The sequence below is a fragment of the Pleurodeles waltl genome, chromosome 7 (genome assembly GCF_031143425.1).
Source record: "Pleurodeles waltl isolate 20211129_DDA chromosome 7, aPleWal1.hap1.20221129, whole genome shotgun sequence".
Classification (NCBI taxonomy): Eukaryota; Metazoa; Chordata; class Amphibia; order Caudata; family Salamandridae; genus Pleurodeles; species Pleurodeles waltl.
In genome coordinates, this window is record NC_090446.1 from 542,021,273 (window position 1) to 542,041,426 (window position 20,154).

General features: G+C 43.9%; 1 pseudogene; it reads right to left on the reverse strand.

The window, feature by feature from the left end:
• Positions 1-5,521: 5,521 nt before the first annotated feature.
• LOC138304319 (hemoglobin subunit beta-2-like) lies at positions 5,522-15,414 on the reverse strand (annotated as a pseudogene).
• Between the last annotated feature and the right edge of the window lie 4,740 nt (positions 15,415-20,154).

The following is a 20,154-nucleotide window of genomic DNA, read 5'->3' on the forward strand; positions in this document are numbered from 1 at the left end:
AGTCCTACTGCCAGTTCCTGGAAGACACCTTCTTCAAGCAGTGGTACAGGAAGAAGTCTGCATCCTTCAAGAAAAACATGATTTTCATGCAGGACAATGCTCCATCACACGCGTCCAAGTACTCCACAGCGTGGCTGGCAAGAAAGGGTATAAAAGAAGGAAATCTAATGACATGGCCTCCTTGTTCACCTGATCTGAACCCCATTGAGAACCTGTGGTCCATCATCAAATGTGAGATTTACAAGGAGGGAAAACAGTACACCTCTCTGAACAGTGTCTGGGAGGCTGTGGTTGCTGCTGCACGCAATGTTGATGGTGAACAGATCAAAACACTGACAGAATCCATGGATGGCAGGCTTTTGAGTGTCCTTGCAAAGAAAGGTGGCTATATTGGTCACTGATTTGCTTTTGTTTTGTTTTTGAATGTCAGAAATGTATATTTGTGAATGTTGAGATGTTATATTGGTTTCACTGGTAATGAAAAATAATTGAAATGGGTATATATTTTTTTTTGTTAAGTTGCCTAATAATTATGCACAGTGATAGTCACCTGCACACACAGATATCCCCCTAACATAGCTAAAACTAAAAACAAACTAAAAACTACTTCCAAAAATATTCAGTTTTGATATTAATGAGTTTTTTGGGTTCATTGAGAACATGGTTGTTGTTCAATAAAAAAATTAATCCTCAAAAATACAACTTGCCTAATAATTCTGCACTCCCTGTATTCTTTGTCAATGTATGTGAGAAAATAGCCTCTTTCTGGCATGGTTACCCCCACTTTTGGCCTGTTTGTGAGTGTGTGTCACTGTGTTTTTACTGTGTCACTGGGATCCTGCTATCCAGGACCCCAGTGCTCATAGTGAAAACCCTAATCATCAGTGTGTTTTGCCTGTCTCACTGGGATCCTGCTAGTCAGGACCCCGGTGCTCATAGTTTGTGGCATAATGTGTGAGTAGTGCTTAACTGTGTCACTGAAGTTCTGCTAACCAGAACTTCAGTGCTTATGCTCTCTCTACTTCTAAATTAGTCACTATAGTTTAGTGACTTCATTTACCAAATCCAATTGGCACACTGGGGCCCCCTTTATAAGTCCCTAGTATATGGTACCTAGGTACCCAGGGTATTAGGTTTCCAGGAGATCCTTATGGGCTGCTGCATTTCTTTTGCCACCCATAAGGAGCTCAGACAAAACCTTTCAGGGGCTGCCATTGCAGCCTGCATGAAATAGTGCACAAACTATTTCACAGCCATTTTCAATGCACTTAAGTAGCTTATAAGTCACCTATATGTCTAACCTTTCTTTACTGAAGGCTAGTTGCAAAGTTACCAAGTGTGAGGGCACCCTTCCACTAGCAAAGGTGCTCCTATGCTGTCTAGGGCCAAATCCCTGTGCTTCGTGAGTGCAGGGACACCATTACACGTGTGCACTACATATCGGTCAATACCTATATGGAGCTTCACAATGGTAACTCCGAATATGGCCATGTAAGGTGTCTAAGATCATGGAATTGTCCCCCCATTCCGAATCTGTTATTAGGGAGCCAATTTCATGCATTCTGAGGGCTCCGCCATGGACCCCTAGTACTGCCAAACCAGCTCTCTGAGGCTTGCACTGCAGCTACAGCTGCTGCCACCTCAAAGACAGTGTTCTGCCCTCCTGGGGCCTGAGCAGCTCAGTCCCAGGGAGGCAAAACAAAGCATTTCCTTTGGGAGGAGGGTGTTACACCCTCTCCCTTTGGGAATAGGTGTCACAGGCTTGAGAGGGGTAGCCTCCAAGAGCCTCTGGTAATGCTATGAAGGGCACAGATGGTGCCCTCTTTGCATAAGCCAGTCTACACCGGTTCAGGGACTCCCAGTCCCTGCTCTTGTGCGAAACTGTACAAAGGAAATGGGAGTGACCACTCCCCTGTCCATCACCACCCCAGGTGTGGTGCCCAGAGCTTCTCCAATGTGTCCCAGGCATCAGCCATCTTGCTTTAAGAAGTGTGGGGACACTCTGGAGGCCTCTGAGTGGCCAGTGCCAGCAGGTGATGTCAGAATCCCCTCCTGACAGGTGCATACCTGGTTGGGTAGCCAATCCCCCTCTCAGGGCTATTTAGGGTCTCTCCAGTGGGCTCCTATTCAGATTCTGCTTGCAAGTTTCCATCAGGAATCCTCTGCAACTACTGCTTCATCCTCTGACCTCTGATCAACCGCAGACTGCTCCAGGAACTGCTGTAACTGCAACAAAGTATCCGGAAGAGCTACTTCGACTCTGCAACTTCAGCTCCAGCCAGCAACTTCAACAGTTTCCATGGTGTGCACGCCCTGGGGACTCCCTGTCTTCACCCTGTACCAGAAGGACTGAAGAAATCTCCCGTGGAGTGACGGAGTCACTTCCCTGCTCCAGCAGGCACCTTCTAAGACAACGATAGGTTCTCTTGGCCTCCTCTCCTGGCAACAAGCGTGCTCCTTGGAACACAGGTGGTGGACCCCTTCGACACAGACTGTCCTAAGGTCCTGCTGTCCAAATTTGGAGGAGGTAAGAGCTTGTCTTCCCCGTTTGCGACAGTACCCCTGTACACCGCTTCATCTTCACCTCCTGAGGCCTCTGTGCACTATTTGCAAGAATCCTTCATGCACAACCTGGCCCAGGTCCCCAGCACTCTATCCTGTGATGCTCTACTCCCGCTGCATGGGACCTTCTTTTGTAGTGCTACAGCAACGCTATTTGTACCTTCTTTGTCCCTGTGTCCTGTGACCTCTGTGGGTGCTGCCTGGTCATCTGTGAGTTCCCTCCAGTGTTGGGAGCCCCCTCTGCCTCCTCAGTCTAAGTTGAGGCCCCCAGGCCCCTCCTGCTTCCAGGCAGTGCCATTTTGATGCAATCTGCGACATTGCTGAATCCAAGGCTTTTTGGACGAATAAAGCCCTGCAACTCACCTGCATCCAACATCTCCAAGTGGGACATCCTTTGTATCACGCAGGAACCCACAGCCATCTTCTTTGGTGCTCTTCTGCAGACTTCTTCCAACCGGAGAATCCTCTTTTGCACCATCTTCTAGGTTGGCAGGGGCTCCTGTCCTTCCTGGAATCTTTTGCGACTTCTGGACTTGGTCTCCTCTCTTTACAGGTCTTCAAGTCCAGGAATCCACCAATTGTTGCTTGCAGTCTTGTTTGGTTCTTGCAATAACTCTAATCAAGACTTGTAGTGTGTCCTAAGGAAACTTGCTGTACTTTACTCCTACTTTCCTAGGCCCTGGGGTGCGGTATTTTACTCACCTTTGTGGTTTTCTTACACTCCCAGTGAGCCTCTACACACTAAACTTGTCTAGGGGGGAGTTCTTGATTCACATTCCATCTTCTTAGTATATGGTTTGTGTTGCCCCTAGACCTATTTCTTCTTATTGCATCCTATAGTATTTTCTATTGTTTGCACTATCCGATGACTATTTACTTACCTTATTTTGGTGTCTAGTGTATATATTGTGTATAATACTTACCTCCAGAAGGAGTATTGCCTCTAAGATATTTTTGGCCTTGTGTCACTAAAATAAAGTACCTTTATTTTTGGTAACACTGAGTATTGTCTTTTATTATGTATAAGTACTGTGTAACTATAGTGGTATTGCAGGAGCTTTGCATGTCTCCTAGTTCAGCCTAAGCTGCTCTGCTACAGCTACCTCTATCAACATAAGCTGCTATAACACTACTACATTTCACTAATGAGGGATAACTGGACCTGGTATAAGGTGTAGGTAACCAAGGTACCCACTACAAGCCAGGCCAGCCTCCTACAATGTAACGCCAAAAAGTGTTTTCATCAACTAATCTAAATTGATGAAAGACTAAGACTAATTTCTTAACCTGACGTAATCAAATATTCATTTGTTTTGGCCTAACTGCATACATATTTTTGATAACTGACCTACTTATGTACATATTTGCAAATTATGTGTTTTCTTGTATAATTTCACCCTGTTCTTGCACACATAATTTCCTATTATGTTCTACTGTACTGGGCCAATCTCTGTCATGTGATTTGTCTACTGTACTGCACCGGCCACACTTAACAGAAATTACTGGCCTCATCAGAATTATGAGGTCTGCAGAAACATGGTGGATCTGTTGTGTTCGGCCCAGACATTTTAGCTACTAAAAGCAGCAGAAATGTTTGTGTGAAACTCTGAGGGGAAATGGGGATTAACCACAGAAATGTGTGGTATTCCTGATTCACCAGTAATTCTTCATTTTCAGAGGACCTTCAGGGATCAACTCAGAACCCTTTGGTCAGTCGTCTAGACCCCCCAGAGTTACTGATGCCTCTCTTTATTGACAAAAACATCTGATGGCAATACTAGACTGTTTACTAGTATCTTGGTATTGGAGCTCCTGGGTACTAAACCTAGAATTTTTCAAGTTTTAATGGCCAAACTTTCTACAATGAACTGATAGGGGGATGAGTGAAACCACAGTTTAACATTTAGTGCCTCACTTTCAAGAATCTGGTGCATTGGCTCCGATGCATCAGATTTCTTGCACTGCCCTGCGACCCCCTAACAACGCAATGGATGTGCTGTATTAACCACACAAAGCTCCATGGTGCAGGTTTTCACAGATGTGTCAAAAAGTCTGATGCAACTGTAGTACTAAAGTCACACGTTGCTGGACTAGCACAAAAAATAATGCTACCCCAGCAATGCAGGGAGGCCCCCATAGACAAAATCCCTGTGTCACTTTTACTGCCTGCTCTGAAGAGGCGGTAAAATTCTGATGAAGTCAAGGTGCAGAATGATGCAGTGAAATGTAGTAAGTTTCACTGCATCAGCACTGTATGGCTTTTTGCCTGGGAACACCTACCTTGCATATCATTACTGGTAGCTGGCAACCAGGGGTAAAAAGTGATGCCAGAGGCCTCTAGCCTCACTTTGTGGATTTGGAGTTGTTTTTGCACCGTCGCAGCATTAAAAAATAAATGACATTGCGGCGGTGCAAGGGCCTTGTAAATCAGTGCCTTGATGTTTATATGCTGAGTGCTAGATGAGAAAATGGGCCAAAAAACACTTCATTGGTTCCTAAGTGCTTTGGAGTTACGATGTCAGAAGCAGCCATGAACCTACAGGTGGTAAGTAAGGATTGACATGCAGTGTAGCAGTTTTGATTTGAGATGGCAGCTAGGTTAAAGTTTGAGAGAAAAAGTCGAAATTCTTTTGCACTGATATAGCTAAATACAGTGGATCCTGTCACTGTAGCCTGTGTAACAGTGGTGTGAAGCGTAACTGTTTAACTTATGTGATATGGTGCATTTATTGGGAAATTATAAGCGAAAGTCACAAATAAGCAAATCTGTTATGAAGGAGCAAACTAAAGAATACACAAGTGGTCCCATAGGCACTGACTCTCTTTATTGATGTTCACACATTTCCAGATGAAATCCTTAGTGTATGTGGTAAGCAACCCTGGGATTGCCTCCCACAGTCTACCGCAGCAGACCTCCACCCACAGACTGGTGTCTAAGGTGTAAGCACATAAGTGCCCTCTAGTGGTAGTTCTTAGACAATGGAGCGCAGGACACTGCCAGGAACTTCTCCCATGCGGCGTGCACCTCAGGAGTGAAGGCGGCTCCCAGCTGACAGGCCAAGACGATTACCAGGCAGTATCCAAGGAGCTGAAGAAGCAAAATAAATGAGGACTGTTAGTGACAGTGTCACAAGCAGAGAAACAGGAGAAGCGGCCAAGGACAGACTTAATTACATAGAAGATTATTGGTTTCTCAGCATTAAATGCAAAACCAAAGGCTAGGCATCAGCCCAATCCAGGAGCCACAAAGTAATAAAAGATTATCTTCGACCACTGGGGTGGTTCTCATAGTAGTGCTACATCCCCTCTCTGTCTCTTTCTGTCTCTCTCTCTCTCTTACACACACAGTCTAACTATCTGTGTTTCGGTTATGTTGTTATGTTAAGGTATTAGGGGTGTAAAATTTAATAAAATACCTACATTTTCATGTGGCAAGTTGCTTCATAAATCTACGTGTCTTGTACAAAAAATTCACTTGTCCGTTTGGTGCCATGAAGTGTGGCAACAAATTATGGAGGCAATCTCAGTAAATAAGAGCTCTGATAATAACCTCTCAGATTATGCTAATACTTTAGTAGAGTTAGAATAGTAGCAATCCCCTTATTTTGCCACCATTCCACAGACTTATTTACTGAGGCTGGAGGCAATGCTACGCAATAATTCCAGTGTTGGAATGCCCTTTTGAGTCTGTGCAAACCTAACTTGCATGGTTTAGGAGTTTTATCCAGCTCTTCTCTAAGCTTTCATATACTGAAAAAGGATGGAAATGTACTCCTGACTAGGACAGAAGTAAAATTTCGCCCAGAGTTAGAAAAAAGTGTTTGGAGGGAAAGTGAACTTGTAAATGCTGAACAGATTTTTGCATGAGTAAATTTATACATGCATATTTGCTCGGGCTGAAATGCAGATCACAAATATTTTCTTGGAGTATGTTTTTCTGGCCTATGTCTGTAAATTCTTGGAGATTCATGAAAGCCATAAATCTGCACTAGTGCAAGCACATATACCATGGGTGCATATTTGTGATTTTAAGAATTGGGCCCCTAATTAGGTCTGGCATTAAGCGAGACCTTTTGTTTATATTAAAATGTTGTTCTCTCTTTGTTTATCTATTGACTGGAATCACTATGAGTGATAGCATTCTGCTCTTTCACAAAGAGCGCTTCGGCACACAAAGTAACTTTGTTCAGGAACTATTGTGGCAATGTGTGCTTTTTGAGACCAAAGCATATTTTTGCTTTTTGACAATGTTTGTTATAATGTTGATGGCTGACTACCAATGGTAGACCTAGTGGTTTTGCCAATGTTTGTTTAATTTCATGTTTCCTTTTATCTTGTTGAAAATGGTCACACGCATTTTCCATGAATAATATTTTTGGGAAATGCTGGCATGCATCAACACATTTTACTAAATGATGGTTAAAGAAATGGTACCTAAACTTTCACAGTAGTTTAGCAAACTGTTTGTTCTTAGTTGTTTTTGTGAACATTCTATTTTGAAAGCAAAGAATCCTCAATCTTGCTTTCAAGCTTCTGCAAATATTTGCCCCTAATCAGAGAGCTTTCTGGGAGCATTATACGTAGCTGCATATTTTGTTTATACTGGAAATGCTGTAATTCGTACAGTCTGAGCTTACAACATTTCCTTAGAGAATTCACTCTAACAATAAAGGTTTTGCTTTAATGAACCATAAATACTAGTTCAAACAGCATTAGCTTATAGGAACAACTATCAAGTTAACTGCAGGAAATGCTCTTCCCTGGTCAATACTGTGGTAATATAAACTACCAGTCAAAGGGTTTGGGGCCATTTGTCCCAAGGAGACACTAAACGTGAAAACTTGTTGTCCTTGACCCCAAACAATTGGCCATAGGAATTCCATACCCCTGCATTATGCATATTTGTAAATCACACACCTACATATGTGTTGTATGTTAGGAGTCCTGTGAAGCATAGGTGTATGGGTGGTTGGTGGAAGGAGTTGCATGTGTTCAGCTATGTTTGCTCTAAGTTGTGTAGTCTCTTCCATGCACACATTCTGAATCCCTTATCTTACTCATCCAAATAACTCTTTTTCATACACATGCGTCTCTCTTTTACTTGCTCTCTCTCACTCACTTAGGGGCTGATTTAAGAAAAGTGGCACTGCGCCCAGTGCAGAGCCACTTTCCTTGTGCCCCTTAGTGCCCCCCCCCACCGCCACCATGTGTGCGCTGTATTTAAAATACAGCTCACCATGGTACAGGTTAGGGGACAATAGCTTCAGAATTTCTGACGCTATTGATGTACTCTGCAGGAGTAGCCCCAGAAAGTAGGTACTACTCCTGTAGAGTACATAGGGGCTCACTGTATTCAATGGCAAGCCCCCTTTTAACGCCTGCTCTTTGCAGGCATTAAAAGTGCTGAAAAATGGCTCAAGGAAATCTCTTAGATTTCCGAGCGCCATTTTTTCAGCCCTGCCTAATGGGAGAACGACCCCCTTGCATACATTATGCCTGGTGCAGCAATAATGTGGCGCAAGGGTTTACAAAGTGGCGCAATGTATGCATTGCACCACTTTGTAAATATGGCGTGTGTAATAAGACACTTTAGCACCACCTTAGCAATAACAAAAATTATGCTATGGAGGCACTAAGGTGGCGCTAAGGCCTTTTAAATCAGGCCCTTAGCTTTTTTTCTCATGGAGATGGGAAAGCAAAGACTTTAAATGCTCACTTCCTCCACAGATGTGATGAAACCTGGGAACATTCAGCCAAAATTATGGAAGATCTCACTACCCTGGGTGAAGCATGCATGGGGTGGCAATTTCCCAGCATAAAAATGAGGATTCTGGTCATAAATATATGGACCCAGATTTACTATGATTTTGTGTTGGGATCGCATTGTGGCGTGGCCCTCAAGCAAAATTGTTTTTGGCATTTACTAAGCCACGTAAAGCCACTTCACATAAGTTATTAAAGGCAAAGTAACGTAATTCAGTGCATCACACTGCCTTGCACTACTTTGCACTGGGTATACATTACATGGGTGGAGCATGCTCCTATGCATCCATCCATATATTTTGATGCAAACCCAGATTTACAAAGACTTGTGAACCTTTGTTCGCTCAGCCCATAGAGGCGTAACTAGGAGTAATATCTTTATGCTTGTTACACCCTCCTTCTATGTGAGCTGCATTCTGCAGCACACAGAGAAAGAGGACTGTACCTCTTAGGGTTGCTTTTGTACAGGAAGGTGTCCCTTCCTCCACAAAAGTGAGCTGACTGTAATACGGGCACACTTGCACTAGGGTGCAAGGGTGTCTGCGCTGGTGTTGGCATCACACAGTGTGCCATTACAAGGAGAGAGAAGAAATGCTCCATGTCTTTGTAGATATAGGGCATTTCTGCCCTCTCATTTTCCCACAACGTAACTCAACAATTTCCCTTGCTTCAGTGCGCCCCTGTAAGTCGTGGTTTGTTAAAGAAAACTCCTTCGCAGTTGATGAGTATCCCATGTGACTATCTAACATGTTATAGGTCTCAAGGTCTAAGCTCGCCCTGGAACACAAAATGGCACCACTTGCCTTGCTAGAGTACCAAGATTGGCCATGAGCAGCCAGTCTCCTTTATTTAACCACTCAGCCTTCAGGTTAAATATGGATGACATCACCCAAGCAGGTATGGGCCATGTGACACACAACAATGAAAACAGTGGACGCGCTCGTAACCACGAAAGAAATCTGAGGAGCCAGAGGAAGAACTGAACCACAAACAACCTCAACCTTTCTAAATGAGGATGAAATGGAGAGACAAAGAACGAGTTCTGTGGGCCAGAAATGGGGACTAGGTGTATGTCAACAAGGAGTACTTTTTTATTTTTCAGATTTAATCTGAATATGGTAATTCCCCTTCATGTGTTGATGAGGAGCTTGCATTCTGACGACTAGGTTTTATGGGAGACTGAGGGTAGCCAGGTTCTAAAATTGTGTGCCATGGGCATAAATGTGGCAAACGATCCTCAATGTTGGAATTAGATGGATCAATTTAAGACATTCTATTATGAATAGAATGGGAATGAGGGCAGAGCTTGGTGGATCCCTACAGGATACTTCAAAAAGGTGATATATTAAAGCTAAAATTGAACATTTGTCAGTGACAAACTGTTTAAACCAGCTCAAGGCTTGAGTTTTGACACCTGTTTAGGACAGTGGCTGATTCTATATGAAATTCTAGGAGTCAAACTAGAGATAGGTTTTCACCTCACCTGAAAGTTTTGAGGCTCCGCGTGGACTGTGTCCACATGAAGCTCACTCAATTTGGCCAATGTGCTCTTGATATCATCAATGTGATTAACAGCTACTCCCATAGCGGACAGGACCTTCTTGCCATGGCGCGAACCTTGGCATTGCCAATGATGGCTGCTGCAGAAGAAAGGTCCCCAAAGCTGCTGAAGTACCTCTGGGTCCAGGGGAAGACGACCAGCACCCTAAGACAGAGGAGACAAGAAGGCAAAATACGGTTCCTGCCTGATCACTGCTGCCATTAAGATTTTATCTTTGGAAAACAAAAAAAGAACAGTAAAACAGTTTAAACTGTTCAAAGTAAATGGGCATCAAGAGATGAAAGAACAGGGGTATGTGGGGGCCACAAACAGATACATGCTGCAACAAACCCAGTGCCAGATCTCCATGCCTTTGGCCCCTCACCTTTGAAACTCACTACCACCACTTTTCTGAGCTACTACACACATGTCCGGTTTCAGGAAACAGCGAAAGCCCACATTTTTAATCAAGCTCTCTGATCACGACTGTCCAGGCCTAGGCATCAACTGTCATCAGAGAATACAAAATCTAACCCCCATATTGTGAGCAGGACTCCGTCTGATGCAGGCTACAACACCCTGCCCTCGCGATATAAAGTAGGCTCTGTGTGAGGCTACAATAAGCTACCTTTGTAGTAGACAAACGACTGCAGGGGAAGCAGCAGAACCAACCCTTGTGTTGCACATGTACCTTTTGGTACCTGTCATAGTCTCCACCAAGCTTGAGTGGGCCCCGAAATATTAAGGTATTGCCTTCTGTATCACCCTGACTTTCACACTGTCTTTTGCTTCTAGATTACCCTTGTCTAAGGCCATCCTACTCAGTAAGGATCAAGTCCCTCGGCATTTCACATCTTTCTCCTCCAGTTGGCTATCAGCCCTTCCTCCTCACTCTCCTCCTCTCCTTCCTTCTCCCTGCTGCTCAGAATAAGGTTAGGGAGATGGGTCCCTTCTCCCTGCTGCTGTTACCTAAAACAAGGAATAACACTTCGATGCCATCCCAGGAGACACAGGCGGGAATGATGAAGCACGTGCTGTGAGCAAAAAGAGACCTTTTAGTGCCTGGTTTGTTGAGTCCTGCAGTGTGGTGTGAGGCTGATGCCTCGAGGTACTTATTGCCTTCTCTGCAGGATAGAATCCACACTGGTGACCCACATCCTCCTCTAGTGGCATTTTAGAAGGAAAACTGGAAGGCAACTGGGACTACAGTTGAATGTGAAACCCTGCATACATCAAGCCTATCTTTAGGCCCCTGACACATGAGCCTAGCGCGTGCCACTTTCTCTTGCCCACTTATGAGACTGGTGCATTGTGATGAAGCAGAAAAAGAAAGACTAACAAACATTCATATATCATGTAACAAAATTGTATAAGACAATGTGATTTTAGCAAAGAAAAATAATGTATGTAGAAAATGTGCCCACGAAGTAGATCGCCATTAGTATAAACAAGCTTAATTAATCATGAAAATCGACAAATGTGTTAAAATGTCATAATTGCAGCTATATTCTATGATTTTCTCGTTAAAATTGTTATATGCTTAGCTTAAATTTAGCAGAGGCTTTGGCCTAGTTGCCTGGTCTTAATTTTAACTGTGTAAGTTTTCACTTGTATTAACAAAGACGTGTTTTAAACCTTTAAAAGCTGTATTTTTCCAGTAGAATCACTAATACACTTATCTCAAGGTTGCGTGTTAAGCAACTTTCATCCCCTTTGAAGCAAGGTCAGTTTCTGCAGGTGCAGACAATAAAGACACTGATGCAGAATTAATTGGCAACTTTGTTGCTACTTGTGTTCCAAAACTTCAAGGACACCTTATGCGTAGATGAGTAATAAGAGAAAAGACGCTATTCATTGGTCAAAGAGAAATCACCCCATGGACCCTCCAATGGAAGAACCTGAAGAATTTTGAACTTTTCTTACTTAATCCCACCGGACGAAGAGAAGCCAGACATTTTCTTTGATGTCATTTTTAAGCCAGATTCGAGAATCCATTTTGATTACACTTTGATGCTTTATCTCTATCCCAGAGAGAGAAAGACTTTAAAGAATTCTCACCCTAGAGACTTTAACTTTAACTTTACTTTGCCTTGCCCATTCAATAACTTTTGTTCCCCCATTTTCCTTGCTTCTGCAAGGAAAACTTGCCTTAAACTTTAGCCCCTTGAAGTTTGCCCCATGCTGATCGAACCGGTACCTGAAGGACGAAGACTTTCCTTGAATGCTGATTGTATTTGGTAATTATAAAAGGATAAATGTATTATTCGTTGTATTTTCCTTCTTAGGTACCAACTGCTTATTTTTGACAGAGCCTAAGCTAGAAGGTTTCTAAATTTATGTTGATTAAATTCATTTTTGCATGAAGCCCCACATGCCAATGCTAATCAGAGGTTAGTTGAGGTATTCATTTGATGCACCATGCTGAATTGAAATCTTGTTATGCTGGCCGATGTATGCAATTAGTCAATTTCAGTTACTTTTATTAGTGATTTGCATTGCTATAGCCGAGTGCTTTATAATCCAAGTTTTGCGTAGATTGCGTTTCTTCCGTCGTTATGAACAGCCATTAATGTTCGTATATGTGTATCATTTGATTTTGAGACTTACTTATATTGTGTTAGCTTTGTTAATATAGGGAAATAAACTCATTAACTTTTAATAAACAGGTGTGGTTATTCATGACTGAAAGGTCATGGTGTGTCTAATTACTGATTTTCTGTTTAACTAATTTGTTGATTGATTACTAATCGAGTATTGGTTATTGATTATAAATGATTATTGATTTGGGGGATCCGACAATTCTTCAGATGAGGAGAACTCAACCCGGTCAAAAGGTTCACCGACCTCCGGCGTGTCCAAGCATAAGTAATTTCTAAGGACTAGACGCGTTATCAATTGTCTGGGCTTGCAGGTTACCTCAGGGGGCCCTGTGGCCCTGTGCTAAATTTGCACCACTAGTTGCAGGTGGCAGACTCCTGCTTTCATTTGTGTGGCCCAGGACTGATTTTTCCTAATCAGACTTTGGCCGGGGGTTAGAAACAGAAAGACTGAAAAGGTAGAAAGGAGGTAGAGAAACATTCGGAGAGAGTGGCACTGGGACAAAGCAGAGAGAAGAATCTACAGGGAAGCGAGAAGAAGATGGGAAGTGTAGGATGGCAAAAGAATGAGGAACAAGCAACTAAGGAAGAATCATAACGAGCCAGACTTGATATTCGGCAGCCCAGCACTTGGTAGAGCCAGCTGCAGGCTTCTAGGAAGAATTAAGGACTACTGCACGTATTTATTTATTTATTTATTTAGTTAGTTAGTTAGTTAGTTAGTTTTGTATTTGTTTATGTGTGTGTTTATTTGTTTACAAATTAAGCACTCATTCACTCATAACACTGAGTACGCCCATGCAACAGTCTGAAAGATGCCCTTTGCTATTAATCCCCATAGACCAGGTCTGCCGTGTAACTTGTCTCTAAGGACCAATACTAAGGTAGGGGTTTCTTTAATGCACTAATCCACCTATAAGAGTCCTGGTTTTATATTGTGCCTTACGTATGTTGCCTACTTACTGCTCTTCTTCTTGGGTGCCATGTGCTACGTAACCCTTACGGATCCCAGTCAATCTATTCCACTGAAGCACAGTGCATGCGGATTCCAACCTGAGCCGTGCATCAGTTGTTAAAGAAAACCTAGGGCCAGATGTAGCATTATTCCAAATTGCGACTTGCAATTTGCGAGTCCCAGCGACTCACAAATTGCAACTCGCAATTTGGAATGCAGAAAGGTGTCTGAGACACCTTCTGCGAATCGCTATGGGGTTGCAAAGACCCACCTCATTAATATTAATGAGGTGGGTCGCAATTTGCAACCCCATAGCGATTCAGGGCACTCATGGGGATGGTGGCCTGCTGGGAACAGCAGACCACCATGTCCGTGACTTCTTTTAAATAAAGCAGTTTTTTTTTTTCAAAGTGCAACCTGTTTTCCTTAAAGGAAAACGAGCAGCACTTTGAAAAGAAAACCGAAACCTTTAGTTTCGGTATTTTTCCACTGCCTGCTCTGAAAAATTATTTTTAATGCCAGACACAAAGGGGAAGGGGTCCCATAGGGACCCCTTCCCGTTTGCGACTGGGTTACCATCCACTTCAAGTGGATGGTAACTGCGAGTCCATTTGCGACCGCATTCGCGGTCGCAAATGGAATAACATCGCATTGCGACTCGCAAATAGGAAGGGAACACCCCTTCCTATTTGCGACTCCGAAATGCATTTTGCGAGTCGGTTCCGACTCGCAAAATGCATTTCAACATAGCAAAGTGGCTTCAGCGACTCGCAAACGGCGTTTTTCGCGGTTTGTGAGACGCTAAAGTTTTGCTACATCTGGCCCCTAGTGCGGTCCACCATTCATGCTCTTCGCAATCCTTGAGCCTGTCCCTTTACTGGGACCACCCGACAAAGTGACCTTCCAGGGCAACATACCATGGTTGGCCAACAGCACACCCCCCTCTGCTACAAGCCGGTGAACTGAAATATAAAATCTGGAACGGAGTTGAAAAACATTAGCGCTCTGATGAAACAGTGAAGATGATTTGATTTTATCCTGCAGGAGCATTTTCAAAATTACAAAAAAAAAATTAGACCGCACTGAGTAGAGCTTATTTAGAATGCTAAATGGCTTGGTGCGGTGTTGGAATGTTGATTTGTAGTGGCTGAGAATCATGAACGAAACCTATACTTCTTCACTGCTATAGTGCTATTTGATCCATTTATGCTTCAAGTGTTCCTGTGCCTGCAGGCAATAGCCGTTGTTAATTACCCTTCCTGCAGTTATGGATCCCAGCTCCAGGCGAGAGTGCAGATCAAGAGATGATAGGGTAACAAAAGCTATGGCCACAAAAGGAGCGCTCTGATTGGTGGAGAACACGAGTCGTTTGCCCCCTCAACACCGCTGGGAGGCAGTGCTAATAGCCCTATTGCCTTTAACTGCAGGGCAAAACGGCTTTAATTACCCTTCCCTCATTATGGGCCCTCACCTGTGACTTGGCCCATAATTTCTGGAGGGTAACTAACAGCTGTTAATGTCCACATTCTGTTTCAAGCATGCAGCTGAGATTATCTGAGGCTACAGGAGATTCTTGGTGTAAACGCGACTGCACTTGAAGCTAGAACAACAAACAAACTTCATGGCATATTGGCTCTATAACCATAGTATACCTGAACCAGAGCACTGACGTTTACAGCCACCACCACCGCTGCTAGAAAGTGCCCGTTTTTACTTCAAATTAGGCTTGGGACAAACAGACACAGAGTGAGGCTAGTGGAGAGATGACAAATAAAAGGGTAAACTGACTGAAACGAGATAAGGCTAGGAAAACATGAAATATTGGGAATGAGGAAGATGGGGAAGATCAGCGAATACTGACATTAAGGATGGGAATGGTGTGACACAACAGTTGGCTATAAATAACTGGCCAGGGCTTCTTCTCCATCAGCCTCCACGTCCACCTGTGGCCACACAGAGGCGATGGCGACCTTCTCTTCTGCTGTCCACTGAACCATCTTTGCTTGGTGTTCGTAGCTTTGTTGAGTCAGATTTCGCTTCTAGAAGCTGCTTCTGCTAAGGGCTTGCCAGGCCTTCTGAGATTGATAGGGCCAGTAGCCAAGGGTTCCTTCTGCTGAGTCAGGCTCGGCCCACTTATCTCGTCTGCCAGACTCGCCACCCATCTCACTCAACCCTTTCTGACGTCTTCTTCCACACGGAGGCAAGGTTTACGCTTCGTTCATCACGTCGCAAGATCCCTACACCTAGGCCGGGCCAAAATGCTGCTTCCTCGGGTGTTAGCTTGGTCTAGAGTGAAGAGCTTCTACTATGTGTGTTAGTGATCCGTTGAGGGATTGATAGCGATGTAAGTCTTAGGGCCTCATTTACAAGCCCCGTGGCACAAGGTGGCACAGCAGGTGTCTTGCTGCATCACCCTGCACCACCGGGAATGGGCAGAAATGCATCTGTCCTCTCCCCCTGCGCTGGTGCACATATTGCTGCCTAGCATCAATGCAGGCACCCTTGCACCAAAGTGCAAAGATGCCTGCGTTGTGGGGAAGATAGTTTTTGTGCAGGAAGGCACACCTTCCTGCACAAAAACAATCAATAGAGCTGTTTTCCTCATTCTTTCAGAATGCAGCACACATAGAAAGAGGGGAAAACAGGAAGAAATAAAGATATTTCTCCTATTGTGTCACTTCTATGCCACCTCTGAGGTAGCGTAGGAATCTGACTCATTCCCAGACTTGTACATCTGGGAAGGCATCAGATTCCTTGGTATTCCCTGGTTGTTGCATGGTAACACCCACAGCAACACTCATGGAATGCCTCTTTTATGCAGTTTTAAGCGTGAAAGCGGCTCATATTTACAAGGGCATGAAAAGCCACACAAGGTGGCTTTGCGTGGCCTTGTAAATGTGGGATGGCACACTGCACCACTGGATCGTCAAAACAAATGAAGCTCCAGTAGCACTATGTGCAGCTTGCGCCTCGTAAATAAGGCCCTGTGTGTTTAGATAGGCTCTCTCTGTGGCAATGTCTTGGCCTGGTGGAGAGCTTCTGTTCTCTTTGGAGCTATTTAAAACCATGTACGTCTTTCTCTGTGTCCCTGTGTGAGGGGGTGTGTGCAATAATCTCAGCAATGGTTAGCTTTACGCACTTCTCACTGGAATGTCCCATCTCTTGGAGACAATGGAAAGCAAGTTCTGCCCTCTCACAGGATAACAGTATGAGTAGGAGGAATTGAAGGAATTTGGTAATCCCGCTTTACTCCTGTAGTGCGGAATTACTGATTAAATTCCGTCGCTCTGCAAGCGGAATTAATCTGCAGTGGTTTTTAATTTAACAAGGCTGGAAGAGGGAGCAATCCCCCTGTGATTAAACTGTATCTGCAGTGGTTTTAAAACATGGAGCGACTTCTCCCTCTTCCAGCCCTGTTTGAACCACTGCACAGCAGGGCATAACCCTTGGTGCATTTACATACTTATGTAAAGCCACCAAGGGGAATGCACTGCGCTGCAGTGTATACCCCTCAGCGCCCTTAAATAAGTGGTTAAGGGCACTGAGTGGTATTCCCTGCAGTGCATACCCCTTGGGAGTGCTTACATAAGTATGTAAGGGCACCGAGTTTTATGCACTGGAGTGGAGAACCCTTAGTGCACTTACACACATATATAAGGGCACTGAGGGGTTTGCACAGCATTGCACTGCATACCCCTATGTGACCTTACATAAGTATGTAAGGGCATTGAGTGGTATGGACTGCACTGCAGTGCAGCTCATCCTCTTGGGTGTCCTCACAAAAGTATGTCAAGATGCATAATGGAATGCACTGGGGTGGATACCCCTCAAAGTATTTAAATACTTATGTAAGGACACCAAGGGGTATGTACTGTAGTGCAGCACAACCTCTTGATGCACTTACATAAGTATGTATGACTATTGAGAAGTATGTACTGCAATCCAGTGCATACCCTGTGGTGCCCTTACATACTTATGTAAGGGCACTAAGGGGTATGGACTTCACTGCAGTGCATACCCCTCTGTGCCCTTACATAAGAATGTAAGGACAGTGAGTGGTATGCACTGGAGTGGATACCCATTGGTGCCCTTACATACTTATGTAAGGGCACCAAGGGGTATGCAGTGCATATTGCAACGTCTATGCTACTCCTTCGCGGAATCTCATGGAATTTTAATGTAATGCTACAGAATTCCACAGAATAAAACTCCAGCATTTTTGCCCACCCCTGGATATTAGCATGCAAGTAACTCTTCCCACTGGAAAATCCTTTCTTTGGGTGACAGTATGAAGCAGGTTCTGCTCTCTTACAGGATATTAGCTTCCCAAGAGCTTTTACCACAGGAGTTGCCTCTCTCTAAATGACAGTGTGAAGCAGATTCTTCCCTTTTACACAGTATTAGCATCAATGGAGTACCTCCCACTGGAATATCATATTTCAAGGTAACAGTATGCAGCAGTTTCTGCCCTCTTACAGGATATTAGCATGCATGAAGCTCTTCCAGCTGGAATGTCCTCTCTTTGAGTAACAGTGTGCATCAGGTTCTGTCCTTTTACAGGATATTCACATGCATGGAGCTCTTCGTAGTGGAATGTCCTCAATATGTGAAAATGTTCTGCAGGTTCTGTCCACCTCATAGATTAATAACTTGTGCGCAGCTCTTCCCTGCTGGAATGTCCTCTCTCTGGGTGACAGCATGAAGCAGGTTCTGCCCTCTTACAGAATACTAGCATGCACAGAGCACTTCAAAGTGGAATATCCTTTCTGGGTGACAGTGTCCAACATGTTCTGCCCTCTTACGGAATTTTAGCATGTGTACAGCTCTTTCCACTGGAATGTCCTCTCTCTGTGTGGCAACTTGCAGCAGGTGCTGCCCGTTAATAAAAAAATGTGCATACACAGCGCTCTTCATAGTGGAATGTCCTGTCTTTGTGACAGTGTGCAAGAGATTCTGCCCTCTCACAGGATATTATCATGCAGAGGGCCGGCTTTAGGGCAGTGTGAGCGGTGTGACCGCACCAGGTGCTGACCACAGGGGGGCGCTGTGTTTAGCAATGACTTACAAAGCTTGCGATTTAAAAGCAAGCACCTGCTGAAAAGTTCCTTGTGCGTCCAGCCTTCAGGAAACAATTAAAATGGCAAGATACCGCTTGTGAGTAAAGTTCCTGCTAGGGAGAGAGATGGAAATTTTTTGTAGCGGCAGATTTGACTCCACATAAAGTAGAGTAGAGGGCAAATATGCCTGCGGCAAAGAACAGAACTATTTTTTATGTGGACAGCTGAGTGGATTAGTAAAGCCAGCTTTTACAAGCACTTTAAAACCAGGAAATGTCCATGAGGGAGGGGCTATGGAGAGATGAGCGGCGCATTTGCAGAGTGGTAGTGAGTGAATCCGAGGAGGTGGTCATGGGGTGGATGCCGCCAAAAAAGACTGCCGCACAGGGTGCCACCAGCCTCAAAGCCAGCCCTGAGCATGAACGAAGCTCTTCCCACCGGAATGTCTTCTGTGGGTGACAGCATACAACATTTTCTGCACTCTCAAATGATGTTAGCATGCACAGAGCTCTTCATAGTGGAATGTTCTTTGTGGGTGACAGCATGCAGCAGGTTCTGCCCTCTGACAGGATATTAACATGCACGGAGCTCTTCCACCTTCCATGTCCTCTCTGAGTGATAGTAACACAGTGGTTGTTGCCCTTGTAGGCGGTATTGATATTCATCAAGCTATTTCTTGTGGAATGTCTTTGCTAAGCAGGGCTGGCTCTTAAGGGTGGGCCAGGACTGCCATCCCCACCCAGTGAAATCTCCTAGCCCCATTTGTGGTTTATGTTTTTTAAAGTTTCATTTTTCTTGGAAGCCATTCTTTTGCCTTTGCCACTAGCATTATAGGGGAGGCAAAATACTTTGTTGCTGCAAAAAATTCCATGCTTTCTTAAATTGCTCATGTGGATGGGGCTCTCTAAATGGTAGAGAGGGGCAGGGTTTTTCATATCCACAATTTACATTATGAGCTACTGGATTGTAAGGATAAAAATACAGGCCCTTTCCTTCCTTTGTGAGATTTTGAAAAGGCTTGAGCTGGTGCCTGAATATAAATGTATATAAAATATTCTGTATTCGTTTTAATCCTGGCAATGCACCCCTATTTTATTTAAAGATACTTTATTAATAGTTTAGGCAACTCTAAAGAACTTCTGAAGTGATTTCTTTATGTAATTGCTATTATAACTTTATATAGCAAAGTGGAAAGAAATACAGGTTTTCGCTTTTATCCCAATTATTTTACTGCCTTTGTAATGGAAATACAGGCCACTCTAAAATATAGGCCTGGTAGAAATTTTAATTAGCTGAAGTAATGGAGTAATTTCAGTACTTATGCATTACTCTTGTGATGTGAAATTACTGAAATAATGCAATTACTCTAGCTTGAGAAATTAACAGTAATTTGGGGCAACAATCCTACTGCAGGAGTACAGGAACAACAGACTAGGAGAGAGCAAGTGGCTGTTGGTGACTACTGCCCATGTTGCATAGCCTTTACTGCTATATCCTGAGTGCAAAATGCATCCTTGGGTCCATTTTGGAGAAAACAGTGCTAAATACTGGATTATGCTTCTCACACAATTACGTATAACTACGAGTAACCTTGCTGAAATTAAAAGTAATTAAGCTAGGGATAATCACGCCAATTGCGCCTACACCTAGTGAAATACTGGCAAGATGGTAACCTATTGA